This window comes from Ischnura elegans, chromosome 1 (genome assembly GCF_921293095.1).
Source record: "Ischnura elegans chromosome 1, ioIscEleg1.1, whole genome shotgun sequence".
NCBI classification, from domain to species: Eukaryota; Metazoa; Arthropoda; class Insecta; order Odonata; family Coenagrionidae; genus Ischnura; species Ischnura elegans.
The window spans coordinates 151,075,889-151,081,843 of record NC_060246.1 but is presented as its reverse complement, the minus strand read 5'-3'; the positions used below and the strand labels follow the sequence as shown (position 1 = coordinate 151,081,843).

The window sequence follows — 5,955 nt, the reverse complement described above, 5'->3', positions numbered from 1 at the left end:
AACCGGAAAGTTTTCAGTGGTTCAGGAGGAATAGCTTTTGGGGAAGCCGGCTTTAGGTGCGACAGAAGACCAGACTTTTTCTGCTATCGCCAGCACGGTACACCAGAATCGATATCGTATCGTATCTCGATGTCAATTCAATGCCTCATAATACGATCGCTTGCGTTTCTCATGATATTCGACAGGCAGGAATTAATTTTTTTCGCAGGATGTCGGACCTATTTTAGATGGAGGAAATTTTCGTGGGCACTGTGGCATTACATGCGAAAGTGACCAGTCCTCAAAACGTGCTAACGTGTTCTCAAAAATTTCATTATCCTCGCTCTATGACAAGCGCAAGTATGTGAAGAAATGGAATACGTTATCGTTGGGATTATTTTTCGGCTGAAAAAAAAGCAGTATCATACCGCGTATAGAAAAAAGCAGTATCATAGCTCGTAGTATCAGATCACATAAGCTGCTGGTAGCAGAATAAAATGGAGATATAAAAACCTTAAAAAAATGTGGAACGCTTCACGATTTTGCGTGTCATCCTTGCGCAGGGGCCATGCTAATCTTCTCTGTATCGTTCCAATTTTAGTATATGTACCGCCGAAGCGAGTACAAAAGAGAGGGACTGCAATAAGTCTATATACACTACCATCAATGCTGATATTAAGTGTCATTGAATAGTAACACTTGGCATTCAAGCACTGTCAGTAAAAATAGCACTTTTAGCAAATTTTTCTTTAACTGTTTTAAGGCGTCATTACTGGAAAAGACGTTTAAACTCAAGCAAAACGTATTCCCGATGAGCATCACCCAGAATTAAGGTCTTTTCACGGTTTTCAAGCGGCTTGGTAAGCCGCCGCTACATTTTCAACCTTCCTTGAAGATGCCGTAATTACGTACCACCACCCGATACCATCACTCATTCCACTGCGGATTTCAACTGTTTCCTATGCAATAGAGGGCTTTAGAGCGAGATACCAACTTTTGCAACGCATCATATGTCATTCCATTTCTACTATATTTATTTCTATACCTCCCCCTATTACTGCCCAAATTTTAGTGCGAGAACATTAGCTTAATTTTCAGATAAGGGGAACTTGTTAAAAATGAGGTGCATAGATAACTAGTTTAGTCAAAATCACCATGGATTTCGAATAGGTAGGTCGTGTGGGGCTCGAGTAACCCTCTCTATACATGATATTTTTTTCCTCTTCAGAGAGGCACGTTCAAGTAGACGTGATAATCCCAATTTTTAAAAATAAGATTTGAAATATTTTAAGGCAAAACGGAGAGAAGCGGAAGGTTTGATGCGAGATAAAACATTTTAAAATTATGCATTTATCACTTGGGTGAAAGGGCAGTATGTCATATTAACTACTGTGAAGGCGAAGACCATCTTGGTCGGTATCGCGACACACATTTCACTAAGGGCATTCTAACAATTACTTCAACGGCTCTAGTACTGCGATGCGGAAGGCAATGGAAAACTACCACAACATCATCTTGAGTAGTCGCAGGTACTCCACTCCTATTTATGTCATGGAATTCTCTCGAGTAAAATATTCTGGAGGTAAACTAGTCCCTCATTCGGATCTCCGGGCGGGGACGACTCGGAGGGTGCGTCGGTCAAATTTGATTAAATGTCAAGGATAGGAAATGGAACGTTAGATCGCTTCGCACCGGAGATAGGCTAGAAACCTGTAGGTGGAGACGTGGTGGATGAACCTCGACGAATAATAGAAGCTAAAGAATGATAAACACAAGATAACTAAATGGTAATACTGGAATGTGGTTAATGCTTATAAAAAGCTCCGGAATACGTACATAATAGCAACTAGCAGTTTAATGGACAGATAGTAATGGTGTGGATAGAAACCAAACCCTTAACTGTTGTAATGGAGAAGGTTTACATGCGTAAATCAGATTATGAAGATGAAGAAGTAGAATATGGCTACCAAGATATACCGGAAGCTATCAAGCAGGTAAGAGGGGAAGAAAATCTTATTATTTTTGGTGACCGGAACGCCGTCGTCGGCGAAGGTCAGGACGGAGTGATAACTGGGAAATATAGATTAGGTAATCGAAATGAAAGGGGAGAAAGGCTACTTGAGTTCTGAACTGAACACAGGCTAGTGGTTTCCAACACTTTATTCAAAAATCCTTTCAAAACTTATTTCGAAAAAATAAAAGATCATGTTGGAAGTCTTAGATCTCACTTTTTCATAGATTTTCCAAGCAACGAAAAAAGTAAAAGAATATAATAACAGAGGAAAGAAAAAATAATAAATAGAGAAAAAGAAGCGAGATACGTCGCAAATCTTAGAAAGCTAGAGAATAACGGGTGAAACATGGAAAAGAGAAGAAGAACTTACCGAGTTTATCCGTGAATATACAGAACAACCTTGTGTATGGAAGAGTAGAATAGCCATATATAGGGTCGTAAGGAACCACTTTTAGGAAAGGCGTAGTGTGAAATACTCAAAGGGACAAAAATAGCGAACTAATTATTGGAAACGTATGATAAAGCAAAGAATTGAAAGAATATCTGGATGAGTTATACAACGAAAGCAGCCTTAGAACAAATGCTATTGAAAAAGATAGGATGGTGGATAAGGATGACATGGGAGCCCCCATTTTAGATCAGAATTTGATGTGGTAGTAAGAGACCTGCGGATGAATAAAGCATCTAGTATTGATGATATTTCAGCACAACTAATTAAAAATAATGGAGAAAAGGCATTGATTTAGCTGTCCAAAATCAATAGTGAAAATATACGGCAGGTGAGATACCAAAGACTTCGAGAGGAACATTAAAATCCCAAATCCCAAGAGGAAAAGATCGGATAACTGTGAAGAGTTTAGGACCATAAGCCTGGCGACACATGCATCGAAGATACTGACAAGGATTATCTATATATGAATAGAACGAAGAGCACAGGATTACTTGGATGAGGACAAATTCAAATTCAGATAATGCAAAGGCACAGGAAAAGCAATATTGACCCTAAGGCTGCTCATAAAGAAGAGAATGGAAAAGAACCAGACAATATTCGTTGCGGTCGTGGAGTTAAAGACGGCTTTAGACAACGTTTGGAACACTATGCTGGAAATTCTGAAAGAAATTGGTGTTCTTTACAATGATAGGAGAATCATCCACAGTTTATGCAAAAACGATGCAGTGGTCATTAAATGAGGACCCAGCTGTGAAGAAGCAAGAATTAGGAAAGGAGTGAGATAAAGCTAAGATTTGCCACCCCTAATTTTCAACGTTTACATCGAGAGAGCCAATAATGAAATAAAAGAAAATGCCTCGGGGGTGAATATCCGTGGAGAAAAAAATAGCATGCTAAGATTTACCGATGACATAGCGGTCCTAGCAGACACAAAGAAGGATTTGAAAAATATTCTGGTAAATGTGGGTAGGATAATGGTAATTTTATTAGATATAAATGAATTGATAGCATTAATATACAAAAGGAATAATAAAGGACCAATAACACTTCGCTGAGGTACAGATATGACCTTCGACGTATCTGAACCAACGGCATCTAGGAATACCCTTTGCTTGCAATTATTCTTAATACAACAAATGTTATCGGTATGTATTCCACAATCTTCAAGCTTAACTAATATTTTCACGTGCGGCAATTCATCGGAAGCTTTTTTTGAAATTTAAGAATATCGCGTCTACTTGGGGCGCGTTCCGAAATTCACTGGCACTACTGCTGCTGCTGCTGCAAAACGGAACGGAAAGCAGGACTGTCACTGTGTGTAAACAAGACAGTGATTTTGGAACGGTCAGTAGTACTGCTTCGTAGCTGCCATTTATAATTTCGCGGGAAATAAAGGCTCGTACAAATACCACTATCAAAGTTAATTGAATATAAAAGTTCTAAGCATGAAACTTCGAAATTGATGGATTGCAGCCTTAAGTAATATTTTTATATCCATTGCAATCGAGAAGAGTCACGTAAGAACTTTAAAATTAAAAATAATTTAATCTCAGGTTGAAAATGCCTTCAATTGCAAGGTTTTCAGTGCGTACACATAATCAAGACCAATTTAAAAGGTACCAATACAGGAATTAATTAGCTGTCTATCAAAATTCACGGTTGAATCAATGTTAAACGCAATATACGCTATACTTCATATTAAATTTCATACTTCATATTAAATTTCATACTTCATGCACTGACACAATGTAAGCGAGTATTCTGAAACTTAAGCATAAGATAGCATTTGTTAAGTCCTGCCCTAAGAACTAGACCCGCCATAAAATTTTAGGTGTTATTCTCTGCCCCGGAGTAACTTTGGCAGTCCTTCACTTGGTCCCTGAATCTTTATTACACTAGAATATACTCAATTTGTAACCTTCTAAGGTCTCATAGCATCTTCCACGTGTATCTTATTCGCAGGGGATTTTTGAATAAAGTGTTGGAAACCACTAGCCTGTGTTCAGTTCAGAACTCAAGTAGCCTTTCTCCCCTTTCATTTCGATTACCTAATCTATATTTCCCAGTTATCACTCCGTCCTGACCTTCGCCGACGACGGCGTTCCGGTCACCAAAAATAATAAGATTTTCTTCCCCTCTTACCTGCTTGATAGCTTCCGGTATATCTTGGTAGCCATATTCTACTTCTTCATCTTCATAATCTGATTTACGCATGTAAACCTTCTCCATTACAACAGTTAAGGGTTTGGTTTCTATCCACACCATTACTATCTGTCCATTAAACTGCTAGTTGCTATTATGTACGTATTCCGGAGCTTTTTATAAGCATTAACCACATTCCAGTATTACCATTTAGTTATCTTGTGTTTATCATTCTTTAGCTTCTATTATTCGTCGAGGTTCATCCACCACGTCTCCACCTACAGGTTTCTAGCCTATCTCCGGTGCGAAGCGATCTAACGTTCCATTTCCTATCCTTGACATTTAATCAAATTTGACCGACGCACCCTCCGAGTCGTCCCCGCCCGGAGATCCGAATGAGGGACTAGTTTACCTCCAGAATTATTTACTCGAGAGAATTCCATGACATAAATAGGAGTGGAGTACCTGCGACTACTCAAGATGATGTTGTGGTAGTTTTCCATTGCCTTCCGCATCGCAGTACTAGAGCCGTTGAAGTAATTGTTAGAATGCCCTTAGTGAAATGTGTGTCGCGATACCGACCAAGATGGTCTTCGCCTTCACAGTAGTTAATATGACATACTGCCCTTTCACCCAAGTGATAAATGCATAATTTTAAAATGTTTTATCTCGCATCAAACCTTCCGCTTCTCTCCGTTTTGCCTTAAAATATTTCAAATCTTATTTTTAAAAATTGGGATTATCACGTCTACTTGAACGTGCCTCTCTGAAGAGGAAAAAAATATCATGTATAGAGAGGGTTACTCGAGCCCCACACGACCTACCTATTCGAAATCCATGGTGATTTTGACTAAACTAGTTATCTATGCACCTCATTTTTAACAAGTTCCCCTTATCTGAAAATTAAGCTAATGTTCTCGCACTAAAATTTGGGCAGTAATAGGGGGAGGTATAGAAATAAATATAGTAGAAATGGAATGACATATGATGCGTTGCAAAAGTTGGTATCTCGCTCTAAAGCCCTCTATTGCATAGGAAACAGTTGAAATCCGCAGTGGAATGAGTGATGGTATCGGGTGGTGGTACGTAATTACGGCATCTTCAAGGAAGGTTGAAAATGTAGCGGCGGCTTACCAAGCCGCTTGAAAACCGTGAAAAGACCTTAATTCTGGGTGATGCTCATCGGGAATACGTTTTGCTTGAGTTTAAACGTCTTTTCCAGTAATGACGCCTTAAAACAGTTAAAGAAAAATTTGCTAAAAGTGCTATTTTTACTGACAGTGCTTGAATGCCAAGTGTTACTATTCAATGACACTTAATATCAGCATTGATGGTAGTGTATATAGACTTATTGCAGTCCCTCTCTTTT

The 5,955-nt window shown here is 38.8% G+C and overlaps 1 non-coding gene across 1 annotated transcript; it reads right to left on the bottom strand.

Moving 5' to 3' along the window:
- Window positions 1-497: 497 nt before the first annotated feature.
- Window positions 498-604, bottom strand: LOC124173796. The gene has a single exon (XR_006868759.1). It is a non-coding gene; the product is annotated as a U6 spliceosomal RNA (small nuclear RNA).
- Between the last annotated feature and the right edge of the window lie 5,351 nt (window positions 605-5,955).